At 37.4% G+C, this 14,112-nt stretch overlaps 1 long non-coding RNA gene across 2 annotated transcripts in view; it reads right to left on the bottom strand.

Annotated features, from left to right (window-relative positions):
- Nucleotides 1-14,112, bottom strand: part of LOC109461181 (uncharacterized) — a 362,773-nt gene that overhangs the window by 63,807 nt on the left and 284,854 nt on the right. The window contains exons 5-7 of one of the 2 annotated variants that reach the window (XR_012489736.1): nt 13,518-13,776; nt 11,176-11,260; nt 1,923-2,046 (exon numbers count right to left, since the gene is read on the bottom strand). This is a non-coding gene — a long non-coding RNA (uncharacterized LOC109461181). The remainder of the gene's footprint in view (nt 1-1,922; nt 2,047-11,175; nt 11,261-13,517; nt 13,777-14,112) is intronic. The other variant, XR_012489737.1, reaches the window with a different exon arrangement.

Below are 14,112 nucleotides of genomic sequence, written 5' to 3'. Positions count from 1 at the left end.
TGTATAGGTATATAAAATGTATGTGTGTGTATGTATATATATGAGTATATATATGTGTAGGCATATACGAGGTATGACAGTTAAATTTGCAAACTTGTTCTCAATGATGTTGCTAACATTTTCGATAGCAGGGATTATTCATTATGAATTTGTACCAACTGGACAAACAGTTAACCAAGTTTACTATTTGGAAGGCTGTGCTGAACATGCTGTGTGAAAAAGTTAGACCACCTGAACTTTTCGCCAACAATGCATAGCTCTTGCATCATGACAATGCACCAGTTTACACGGTACTATCTGTGAGGGAGTTTTTAGCCAGTAAACAAATAACTGTATTGGAACACCCTCCCTACTCACCTGATCTGGACCCCAATGACTTCTTTCTTTACCTGAAGATAAAGGAAATATTGAAAGGAAGATATTTTGATGACATTCAGGACATCAAGGGTAATACAACAACAGCTCTGATGGCCATTCCAGAAAAAGAGTTCCAACATTGCTTTGAAGGGTTGAATAGGCAGTGGTGTCAATGCATAGCTTCCCAAGGGGAGTGTTTCGAAGGTGAATATAGTGATATTCAGCAGTGAGGTGTGTAGCACTTTTTTTTTAGGATGAGTTCATGAACTTCATTGTCAGATCTTGTATGCGTCTGTGTGTTCATCTATGTTTATATTCCTATGTGTCTTAAAACAGTCCTGGTACATATTCAGTGCTTGGCGAGTGGGAGCTCTTATTAGTAGTAGTAGATATTATTACACAGTGATGAACAAAACAACTATGGTTCCTGTGGTCCTGGAATTTACCATCTAATGGGAGCAGCAGACAATAAATAATTAAACAAATTAATAATTACAAACTATGTAAAAACTGCAAAGGAAATAAATGGGATGAAGTAACAGAGAACAACAGAGGCAAAGTTAGCTAGGAAAATTCTTAGAGGAGGTAACGTTTAAGTTAAACATAAAAAAATAGGGGAACAAAGAGGAGAGATGGCTGCCATGCAAAACGAGAAGGAGGATCAAGAACCCCAGGCAGAGAAAGAGGCTAATGTGATTATAACAGAGCAGACACAGGAGGAGGTCCAGATAAGGAGGCAAGGAGAGGTAAAGAAAAACAGTATATACAGGGCTGAAGCCAGTGATAAAGAGTATACACCAGGGGACAATATTTATATTATATGTAAAATGATCACTCTGGAAGCTGTGTGAGGCACAAATTGGAGGAGAGGGGCAGGAATTAAAACAGTGCACTAGAAGGCTATTTCAAGAGACCAGGGAGACTTGAGCAATAGGCATGGAAGTGAGGAGAAATGAGCAGTTTCTAGATGTATTTGACAGATAGAATTAATGAGACTTGCTGATGGATTATATGTGGTTGATAAGAGGGGACAGCCAGGCTGATACTCAGGATTTTGACTTGATTAACTGGGTGAATGGTAGTTTCATTTCCTGAAATAAAGAAGACCCGTAGAGAACATTTTTGAGGAAGAAAACCCAAAATTTCTTGATGACAAGTAGTCTGCTAGATATGGAAATCTGGTGTCCAGATGAAAGGCTGGGTTAGAGATAGGCACATGGGCATCATTAGCTCATAGATCAGATTTGAGAGATAAAATAGGAGACCAATTTCTAGAAGGTAAAGAGCACAGCAAACTTTCTTACCAACAAAATAACCATTTAACTGAAGAAAATCTATCATCTATCTATTCTCTCTCCCTCTGTCTCTGTCTCTGTCTCTTTCCCTTTCTCCCTCCCTCCCTACCTATTTACATAGTTATATATACCTATCTATGTACAAGGTATGATTAAACAACATGGTGAATGTTTCAATAAAAAAAAATTATTACAGTAAAAGACACATTGCCATTAATCCCACTCAAAATACTCCCCCTGCTTTGAACACACTTATCCCATCATTCTTACCACTTTCTGAAGCAGTTCTGGAAGTCCTCTTTCATGAGTGTTCTTAGTTGCACTGTCGTGGCTGCTTTGATGTCCTGAATCCTTTTGACTTTGGGGAAGATCCAGAAGTTGCACAGTGCCAGATCTGGTGAATAAGGTGGATGAGGACACACTGTAATATTTTTATTTGACAGAAATTGCCATATACCAGAAGCGATGCATGACATGGAGTATTGTCATGATAGAGGATGATTTACGGCATACTTTAAAACACACCTTCTCTCAACCGTAGCTCACACCCTACTAGCTGCATGGAACAAGGTAAAATTTGTCACACACTATGACTAATGTTCTACTACTTTACATGGGATGTGCTACTTCCCATATTGAAGATCCCTGCCTTTCCGTTGGATGGCACTCGGCACCAACATTCACTGTACGTTTTGATTACAGTGGAAAGGCTCTGTGTCACACATCAATTCTGGTACATCAATTTCTGTCAAATAAAAACATTACAGCATGTACTCATACACCTTATTTACTGGATGTGGCACTGTGCGACTTCTGGCTCTTCTGCAAAGTCAAAATGACCACGAAAGCTAAATATTTTACATTGATTCAGGACATCAAGGCAGCCACGGCAGTGCAACTAAAGACACTCATGAAAGAGGAGTTCCAGACCTGCTTCAGAAAGTGGCAATAATGATGGGATGAGTGTGTTCAAAGTGAGGGGGAGTATTTTGAGGGGAATTAATGGCAATGTGTCTTTTACTGTAATAATTATTTTTATTGAAACATTCACTGTATTTTTGATAACACATTGCATATCTATACATCTATTTCTAATAAAATTCTATAAATATACAGTATTATATAAAATATATATAAAATTATACATATATATCTCACGTAAAGTCCTTTAAGTCTCTGGAAACTGTCCTAAGGGCATAAGCAAATGGAGAAATAGTCATTCAAATAAGTTACTAAATTCCAGTAAGAACAGTGAGAATTTGTGGTATTTGTGTTATGAGATCCCCATCCCAGCTACATCTATGGAATTACCATCGAAGGGACAGGCTACCAGCATTTTTCATCCTCCCAAAGCCCCATTTTGCAGAAGATCTATTCAGAGAAGACTAGGGCTCTACTCCTCCACCTAGCACTCACTTGTGGGATAGAAGTTATATGTGAGATATGGTGGCCAACAATGTGGGACTCCAATCATCCTTGAGCACCTCCTGGTAGAGCAGGAGACCCATGCCAGGAGAGTCAAGCTAAGAAGAACAAGGATCACCATCCTTCTCCAGTGCTGCTTATAGAACAGGTGGGTCACTCCAGGAGAAGTGGGCCTCTCTCCCCATTCTAAACTCCTGTGTAGTGTCATAGAGTTTCCAGGAGGAAAGGCAGGCCATTATAACTCTTCCTGAGGAGAGTGACCTTATTTGAAGCGAAACATGATCAATTCTTTGCCTATGGTGTTGTCAAAAACCATGGAGATCTTGGTGGAGAGCAAGAAGGAGGATGCTCATAGCTCCACAGTATTGGCAACAATGACTGAAAAAAAGTAGCACAATCAGAAATTTAACAAAGAGAAACATGGGAAGAGACAACCAAGAAGAGCCCTCCTGGGATTACAGTTAACTTTGGGGCTGGAAAGGCTGTACACAATCATGGATTGCACCCATCAGGCACAATCAGAACAGGTCATGGATCACACTTGAAAACGTTTCCCAAGCTGCACACAAATCCATCACAGAGGGCACAAGCTATCAGTGGCACTAGGGACAACCTCCAGCCAAACATTGGCTGAGCAATAAGCTACTCCAATCTAAGAGCAACTCCTAAGAAGATAGGCTTAAAAATTAAATCACATGTATCTCTGGCAGTCTGGAACTGTATGAATGACCAAGATTGCACTCTCTCAGGAGTGAATGGAGAGGGAAAATTAAAGCTACTAGTCCCTTGATTAACAAGGGGCAAAAATGTGAATTCCTTCACCTGTGATAGTAGCCTCCATGCTACTCATATATTCAGTAGTGAAGGCAAAAATCTAATTGCCAACAGGGCTTAAGCATAACCTTTGACCAATAAATGGTTCATGCCATGCCATGATTGACCACGAAATAGCCAGGGTAAAAGGCAAAAACAAGGAAAAAATAGGAGGAGTCTCTGAAGAGATCAGAATGCACACTGGAGGGAAACAGACTTCAGAGAGTTAGTTCAGCCAACTAACTAAACAAATAAATCAATGACTTGGAAAACAACAGCAACAATATTAACTCCCTGGGGGCTGGGGCAGACCTGGAATCGAAATCCAGAGTTGCTAAAATATATTATCTCAAATGTCCAGTTTTCAACAAAAAAATTTACAAGATATTCAAAGAGGCACAAAAGTGTGACCTGTACAACCAGAAAAAAACAAAAACAAAAACTAAAACAGACACTAGTAACTATTTTGAAGGAATCCAGATGTTGGATTTAGCAGACAAAGACTTTAAAGCAGGCATTATAAATATGTTCAAAGAACTAAAAGAGAGCATGTCTAGAGAATTCAAGGGAGTTAATAGGACAATGTTTTTACCAATAAAGAATGTTAATAAAGAGATAGGAATTTTAAAATTGAGCCAAATAGAAGTTAAGGAATTGAAAAATATGATAACAGAAATGAAAATTTCACTAGAGAGTTTCAAAAATACATTTTATCTGGCAGAAAAAAAAGGATGAGTAAATTTGAAGATATTCAATAGAGATCACTCAACCTGAAAAACAGTAAAAAAACAAGAATAAAGAAAAATGAACAGAGCATCAGAGAAATGTAGGCCATCATTAAACAAATCAACATATGTAATGGAAATACTGGGAAAAGAGAAAATGAAGCAGAAAAACATTCAAAGAAATTATACCTGAAAACTTCTGAAATTTAATTAAAAAGTTAATCTAAACATCCACGAAGTCCAAGAAGTAAGATAAACACAAATAGACCAAATCCAGATACACAGTAGTAAAATATTTGAAATTCCAATATAAAGAGTTCTTGAAAGAGATAAATAACTCATCACATACAAGGACTCCAACAAAATGTACACCAACTTTTGATCACAAGCAATGGAGACCAGAAGGCAATAGGATGGCATACTTCAAGTGATGAAAGAAAAAAAAGTGTCAACCAATAATCAGCAAACTCTTTTAAAGATGAAGGTATAATATATATATATATTCCAAGATAAACAAAAGCTGAGAGAGTTTGTTGATAGCAGACCTGCCTTACAACATTTGCTAAAGGAAGTTCTTTAGTGTGAAAAGAAGTAATTTGGATTCATATGAAAAAACAAGGAGTGTCAGTAAAGGTAATTATAAAAGAAAATGTATAATGGTGTCATTGAAGGTGATGGAGTAGGAAACTCCAAGAACCAGTCCTGTTACTGCAAAAAAGAAAATACTATTGAGTAGGTATTAATAGTCAGAAGCAACTATTTGGCAAATATGGAGTCTAATCAAACACCAGCAGTGTCCAGGGAAGTGCTTAATGATGTAAGACGCTGGTAAATTTTGGTAAATTTTGCATTTTACAGGGAAGCTACTATCCTCTATTCCCAAGACCTGCAACAGGTGTCCATGGGGATGGCAACCTATGTTCCTGGCATGCCTTGAAGCTACCAGGTTGAACAGTAAGCACTCTGTCTTCCAAGGATCAGGTGTCTGTGTAGATCTGCCTGTCAGATCACTGAGGGACCAGTGTAGGAGTTGGTCATTGTTTCATCCCTCTCAGACTGAAGCAGCTTACCTAGCAGTATCTGTCAGGGGGAATTAAAAGAACAGAGTGTCTTTTCTTTTTCTTTCTTTATTGGATCCATGCATTCAGGAAACTGTCAGGCCATTAGCTGACTGCTGAGATGACAGAACAGAGACTTCAACGAGTGACCACACATGACAAGGAATACAATCCTCCCAAAATTAATTTGGAGAACTTACTAAAACAGATGACTATACCTCTCTACAAGAAGCATCAGCAATTCCTGGAGAAAGAGGATATCCTGATTCCCAGACTTACCACATTATGATATGAAAGTGTCCAGTGCTGAACAGAAAATTACAAAACATACAAAAAGTCAGAAATGTGTCTCCTGTTCACAGGGGAAAATAACCAATGGAAGCCCAGACATTGGACATACCAGACAAGTCTTTAAATTAGCTATGTTAACATATGTGAAGAGTTGAAGGAACCAATGGACAAAGACCTAAAGGAAATTGGAAGAACAATGCATGAACAAATAGGAAATGTCAATGAAGAGACAGAAATTTTAAGAAGTAATCAAATAGAAATGCCAAAAAATACAAAAGTTGGAATAAAAAAGTAACTAAAGGGGTTTAATGGCAGATTTAAACACCCGGAAAAATCTGCAAATTTGAAGAGAAGATAAGGCAATTGAAAATACCAATTCTGGGGAGAAAAAAAAAAAAAAAAAAAAAAGAAGAAAAATGAACAGCATCTAAGGGACCTATAGGACTCCATCAAGTGTACCAATACATGTCTTATGGAAGTCCTAGGAGGAGAAGAGAGAAAAGAGAAGAAAAATAGTTGAAGAAATAACAAAAGGAAACTTCTACATTTGATGAAATCTATAAATATACATACCTAATGAACTAAAAAAACTCCAAGTAGAATAAACTCAAAGAGATCCACATCAAGAAACATTCTAATCAAGCTGTCAAAAGCCAAGACAAAGAATCTTGAAAGTACCATGTTCCCCCCCAAAAAATATGACCTGGCCAGACAATCAGCTCTAATGCATCTTTTGGAGCAAAAATTAATACAATACCCTGTCTTATTTTACTATAATATAAGACCAGGTCTTATATAATATAATGTAATATAAGACTGGGTCTTATATTAATTTTTGCTGCAAAAGACGCATTAGAGCTGATTGTCCAGCTGGGTCTTATTTTTGGGGAAACACGGTACCAAAAGAGAAGTGACTCATCACATACAAGGAATCCCCAGTAAGATTAACAGGCAATTTCTCCTCTGAAACTATGGAGGCTAGAAGGTAGTGGCATATTTATAATGCTGAAAGAAAAAAATGATGTGAACCAAGAACTCTGTATCTGATAAAAGTATCCTTTAAAAATGAAGAAAAAAAATTAAGACATTCCAAGATAAATTAAAGCCAGAGGAGTTCATCACTATTAGACCTACCCTACAAAAAATACTAGAGGGAGTCCTATAGGTACAATCCCATCACAGTAAAGGTAGCTACATGAAAGCTATTATTATTATATTTTTGGTCTGTTATACCTCTTTTTGTTTTCTAGATTATTTAAAAGGCAAATTCATAAGACAATAGTATAAATCTATGCTAATGGGCACACAATGTACAAAGATGTAATTTGTGACAATAACATAAGGTAAGGTGGAGAAGTGGATAGGACCAGAGTTAATGTATGCTGTATTAAAGCTGGGTTGGTATCAATTCAAAGTAGAATGATATAAATTTAGAGTGTTAGCTATAATCCCTATGGTAACTGCTAAGAAAATGACTAAAAATTATACAGGAAAAGAAAAGAAAGAATCAAAATGGTACTAGAGAAAATTTAATCAAAACAAATGAAGGCAGTATTGGAGGAACTGAGGAACAAAAATGGTATAGAAGACATGTAGAAAATAAATAGCAAAATGTCAGAACTAAGTCCTACATTATCAGTACTAATTTTAAATCGAAATGGATTAAACTCACCAGTTAAAAAGGATAGCTTGAGGGTCTCCCTAGCTTAGGGATCTCCCTTTGACAGAACGGGTTTTTTTCAAATGTTCCAACTATATGCTGTGTACATAAACACTTTAGATTCAAAGATACAAATAGTTTGGAAGCAAAAGGATGGGAAAAGCTATACCATGCAAATAGCAACATAGTAATATCAGATAAAATTGACTTTAAAACGAGAGCTAGAAAAGGGTCAGGCACTCAAAGAAAAAGCAGTGCTGGAGAAGAACAGATGGTTTTGGATGGAACTCTGGGAATTCTCAACTTTAGAGGTTAGAGAGAGGGAAAGAATCTTGAGAGGGAGATTCTCAACCTTGAGAGACTGTCAAACTACAATTTCTTCCTGGGTTTTACAGATCATGCTGTTGTGTAAACATGCACTTTGGAATCCTTCACCATCAGCCCTAAAAATGCATGCAGTTCAACTGTATCCTTTCACTCTTAGCCTCACCAATTTGACAAATGAGGAAACGAGGACATGAACAGAGACTTCCCCAAAGTCAGAGAAACAGTAACAGAGCTGAAACTACCCCCCACCATATACAGAGCAACATTATAGAGGCACTGTGTTACTTCTCCTTCTCTCACACTACTAAATCTTTGTCTTATTTTGGGAGCCTCCGAGGTAGACTTACAAGAGTGCAGTCTGCTTGGAACCCTGGTAGACAGTTTTCAAGAGTTTGAATCAATAGAACGAATTTGGGTTGACTGTATCTTAGCTGTGTCATGTGGGTGACTGGTTAACTTCCCTGAATCTTAGTTTCCTCATCTGTGAAATGGAGAGAACCACAATCTGGGGGAGGTATAAAAATAAGGAAAGAAGCAGGAGCACAGAATTCCATAGGGTTTAGCCTGTATAATACCTGGAGCCCATCAGATTCATTTGAAAATCACAGTCACACTCTCCTGCCCCTTGAGGGCACCATGAAACATTTAAGATGTAATGTCTTTGCAATGAGAATTGACCTTTATAGGTAGAAAGAAGCAATTTTGGAGAGTTCAGTGAAAATACCATGCTGTGTTTCAAGTGCCAAAGAAGAACCACCACAAAATCTTCAAAGTTTCCAGCAGTGATTCTAATCATATCACAGGTTTCATTAACATCTACCATGAAACAAATGTGCAAACATTGCCCTGACATGAAAATGCCGGTGATTCTACGCTACCCTGAAAACTAAACTGCTTGTTGGCATTTAAATATGCCATAACCTAAATGGCTGTAGGCATTTAATAAATGTCCCTATTTTTTTTTTTTTTTTTTTTTTTTGAGTAAACCACCTACAGTCAGATCCTCTCAACCTCAGGAAGACAATGGGAGTTTAACAGAGATGAGCCTAGGTATATCCTTTATAACTGTCTTCATGCTGCCCCTTCGGTGTTCCCAGGATAAGAATCTGACCCTAGTACAACCCCAGATTCTACCACAGTAGAATCAGGTTGATATGTTAAAAAACAAAACAAAACAAAACAAAAACAGAAAGAAAGAAGGAAAGAGAGAGAAAGAAGGAAAGAAAACTATTATGTCTGGTAATCGTTTTTACAATAGCAAATCGATTTCACAATAAACACACATTGAAGCAACTCTACTCATAACATAAGCAATGATATGAAAGAAGATTAGGTAGTTTGGGAAACAACAGGACCCTGAGTGGGGATACACCATAGAGTTCCACACAACTTGCAAAAGCAAAGTGACTGCAACTTGGACCACTTTTCAACTCTACTTAAAAAGTTATTATCAGGCACTCCCTATTGCTGATACCATGGGAGCTTCAGGTAAACATTTTGTTCCTAATAACTTACAGTATGTTATAGCATTGTACTGGGCTCCAGAGTTAACCCATAGGTTTCATATCTGGGCAACCGGAAACAGTTACTAAGCTCAGTAGAAGATGGAGATTTGGGTGGTGCTAGTTAATTGTTTTCTAAGTTGTCAGAAGAAAGAAAATTACAGATGGAGTGGAAGTTTCTGCTTTCATACTGAAAAGATAAAATGTTAAGGTATGGATAAGTCTAGAATAGTTAGGTGCTACAAAGAGTGATTTTTGACTCACCATTTGACAATATTCTCCATAAAACTCTGTAAGTGAAGTAAACTGAAGTTCTTAATGCATTTTCTTGGAGGAAATTTTCTCCTCTCAGTTTAGGTTGCCTAATGAAGGTAAGGAGTATCATTACAGCCACACCTTGCTTTACTGTGCTTTGCTTTATTGCACTTTACAAATATTGTGCTTTTTGCAAACTGAATGTTTGTGGCAACCTTGTATTGAGAAAGTCTATTGGCGTCATTTTTCCAACAGCATTTGCTTACTTTGTGTCTGTGTCACATTTTGGTAATTTTTGCAATATTTAAACTTTATCATTATTATTATTATTATTATTATTATTATTATATTTATTATGGTGATATGTGATCAGGGATCTTTGATGTTATTATTGTAATTGTTTTGGGATGCTGCGAACCGTGCCCATATAAGGAGGCAAACTTAACCCATAAAGTTTGTGTAAATTTCGACTGGTCTGCTGACCAGCTGTGCCCCCATCGCTCTACCTATCCTCTGGTCTGCCTGTTCCCTGAGACACAACAATATTGAAATTAGGCCAATTAATAACCCTACAATGACATCAAAGTGTTCGAGGGAAAGGAAGGGTCACATGTCTCTCACTTCAAATAAAAAACTAGAAATGATTCAACTTAGTGAGAAAGGCATTTCAAAAGCTAGGCCTCTTGTACCAAACAGTTAGCCAATTTGTGAATTCAAAGGAAAAGTTCTTGGAGAAAATTAAAAGTGCTCCTCGAGTGAACACGGAAATGATAAGAAAGTGAAACAGACTTGTTGCTGATATGGAGAAAGTTATAGTGGTCTGCATAAATGATCACACCAGCCACAATACCCCCTTAAACCAAAGCCTAATCCAGAGCAAGGCCCTTACTCTCTTTAATGCTAGGAAAGCTGAAAGAGGTAAGGAAGCTGCAGAAGAAAAGTTTGACGCTAGCAGACGTTGGTTCATGAGGTTTAAAGAAAAAAAACTGTCTCCTTAACATAAAAGTGCAAGGTGAAGCATCAGGTGCTGATGGAGAAACTGCAGCGAGTTACCCAGGAGATCTAGGTAAGGTAATTAATGAAGGTAGCTGCACTGAATAACTGACTTTCAGTGTGGATGAAACAGCCTTGTATTAGAAGAAGAAGCCATCTAGGACTTTCATAGCCCATGAGAAGTCAATGCCTGGCTTCAGAGCTTCAAAGAACAGGCTGACTCTTTCATCAGTGCCAAATGTAGCTGGTGACTTTCAGTTGAAGCCAAAGCTCATTACCATTTTGAAAATCCTAGGGCCCTTAAGAATTATGCTAAATCTACTCTGCCTCTGCTCCAGAAATGGAACAACAAAGCCTAGATGACAGCACATCTGTTTACAACATAGTTTATTGAATATTTTAAGCCCACTGTTGAGACCTACTATTCAGAAAAAAGGATTCATTTTAAAATATGACTGCTCATTTACAATGTACCTGTTCAGCCAAGAGCTCTGATGGAGGTGTGCAACGAGATTAATGATTTTTTTCTTGCCTGCTAACACAGCATCCAGTCTGCAGCCTAGGGATCAAAGAGTAATTTCAAATTTCAAGTCTTAATATTTAATAAACACATTTCATAAGTCTGTAGCTACCATAGATAGCATTTCCTCTAAAGAATCTGGGCAAAATAAATTAAAAAAACTTCTGGAAAGAATTCACTATCCTAAATGCCATTAAAGCATACCTAATTCATGGGAAGAAGTCAAAATATCAACATTGACAGGAGTTGAGAAGCAATTGATTCCAGTCCTCATCGATGAATTTGGGGGGTTGAGGACTTCATTGGAGGAAATAACTGCAGGTGTGGTGGAAATAGCAGGAGAACTAGAATTAGAAGTGGAGTCTGAAGATGTTACTTAATTGCTTCAATCTCATGATACAACTTTAATGGATTAGGAGTTGCTTCTTAAGGATGAGCAAAGGAAGTGTTTTTTTCTTGAGATTGAGTCTACGCCTGGTGAAGATGCTGTAAAGATTGTTGAAAGGACAACAAAGGCTTTTAGAATATTTCATAAACTTAGTTGATAAACCAGGTGCAGGGTTTGAGAGGATCGACTCCAATTTTGAAAGTTCTACTGTGGGTAAATTGCCTTCAAACAGCATTGATGCTACAGAGAAATCATTCATGAAAGGAAGAGTCGATTGATGTGGCAAACTTCATTGTTGTCTTGTTTTAAGAAATTGCCTCAGCCACCCCAACCTTCAGCAACTGCCACCCTGATCAGTGCGCAGCCATCAACATCAAGGCAAGACCTTCCACCAGCAAAAAGATTACAACTTGCTGAAGGCTCAGATGATGGTTAGCTTTTTTTAGCAATTAAGTTTTTTAAATTGAGTTATGCACATATTTTAGACATAATGCTATTGCACACTTAATAGACTACAGTACTGTATAAACCTAACTGTAATATGCACTGGGACACCAAAAAAATTCATGGACTTGCTTTATTGCAATATTCACTTTATTGCGGTGATCTTGAATTGAACCCGCAATATCTCCATGGTATCCCTATACTACTGAGAAGTAGAAGAAATTAAAATAGGAAGAATAGAAAGAAAAGGTAATCATAATAAATTTCAATGCCATTATTCATTACATCACCATTTTAGGCCTTTTTCAATGGTGCTAATCAACTCTTCAATTAAACCTGACTGGTACTATTCAAAAACCGAAAAGAAATTAATGATATTTATATGCAAAATTTTTTCTCAAAAAAATCTGTTCTTGCCTGTATATGGTTTCTTTTTGTAAGTTCGTATTTTCAGTTTATTAATATTACATCAAAACGTAATATTCATTCTTTTCCCCCCCAATGATATGAATCAGCTTACCACAATCCATTTCTTTTTCGAATAAATACAGGGAAACAGGGTTGAATTTATTAAAAACAGTCTAAAAACAATTTATTTTGATTAGAGCCTAATCTTATCTTGAGTTTTCCTTATTAGATTGCAAGTCCTTTATCCGTCAGATCTCTATTCATTAATACATTAAGCCAAAAATCATTAAGAGTCCTGCCTCATTATAAATCACCAGAACTAGCTTTCCATGCTGGAGCTGTACACTGACAATAGCTTCTGGGGCATGATAACATTTTCTTTAAATGCTCATGTTTTATCTGATCAGTATCTTATCATCATTGACAAGTCCCCAAATCAGACTGACTACTGAGTGTGTCCATTCAAAAACAAATAGCATTGCATATTGTTTTGAACAACTGCCTTAAGAGCAAAAGCATATCATCTTCTCAAGTGCTTTTTCCCATCATTAACTAGTTATTCTTTCCAATAACCTTATGACAGAGGCAATTGTAAAGAAAGTAGAAATAAAAAACAAATTCTACCAAAAACAAAACAAAACAAAAAAACAACTATCAGTGGTTACATGTTGCCAATGTCATGTTCTGATGGGAACAAGTGCCTTTAAATGATTCATGTCTTTTGATGGTTACACCCCAGCAGGGCTGATCAGATCAATAATGCTACTTAAATTGCTGGGAATCTGAGACTGAGTTAACAGTTAGGAACAAAATCCTTTCGTCCTCATTTCAGTCAAACCAACCAGCCAAAGGCCTCCTACAAGGTGATAAAATTGGCAGAGCTGTGGTGTCAGATGTTCCAAATGTCCTTACAGGGAGGAAAATCATCCTTGGGCTCTCATTGTCTTGGATCATTAGCTCTTCTGAGCATGCGATACAAGCTCTGTGTGGCATCTCTCTCCCAAAAAATACACTTAGAAAAACTTCCCCCAGTTAGAGCCCATCATTAAAACTTACCTTGTCTTTTCAGGTGAGGAAGTACAGACCCAACAATGTGAAGTCAAATGCACAGGTTCACATAACTCTTAACTTGCTCCTCTTCCAATGATTCCTTGGTGACTCTGGAGAGGGCCGAGGTGACCTCAGGTCTTCTTCACCTGTTCTAGGAAACAATAGTACTCCAGTTCTAAATAACATTCAGCAACATTTGTTGAGTCCTTCTATGTGCCAGGCACTGTGTTATTCATTCTTCTCTTCCATAGCACAGGTGTTAAGTCTGAAAAAGAATCAAAGTGGCAATCTTACCTGTTGATATGGTCTGTTGGTGAAGTTCCAGACAACATTGTTCTGCTTTTTCTTTTCATCAGATAAAGAGAACAGACCTCTAAAACAGTTCTAGCTCTACTCAGAATGCTTAACGTTCCTCTGATGCTCTTGAGACCAAGCCCAGTTCCCTGCCTGGTGTTAAAGGCCCACGTGTACATGGGAACTTATGTCCAGACTCATCTTTCTAGACCTCTGTGCTCAAAACAAACCATTCTACTCACTCTGCACCAAATCATTTTTAAAAACACCAAACAGAACCATTGTTCATTCAAGCAATTCTCACCCA

This window comes from Rhinolophus sinicus, linkage group LG10, assembly GCF_036562045.2.
Source record: "Rhinolophus sinicus isolate RSC01 linkage group LG10, ASM3656204v1, whole genome shotgun sequence".
Classification (NCBI taxonomy): domain Eukaryota; kingdom Metazoa; phylum Chordata; class Mammalia; order Chiroptera; family Rhinolophidae; genus Rhinolophus; species Rhinolophus sinicus.
This window is presented reverse-complemented; position numbering and strand designations above follow the sequence as displayed.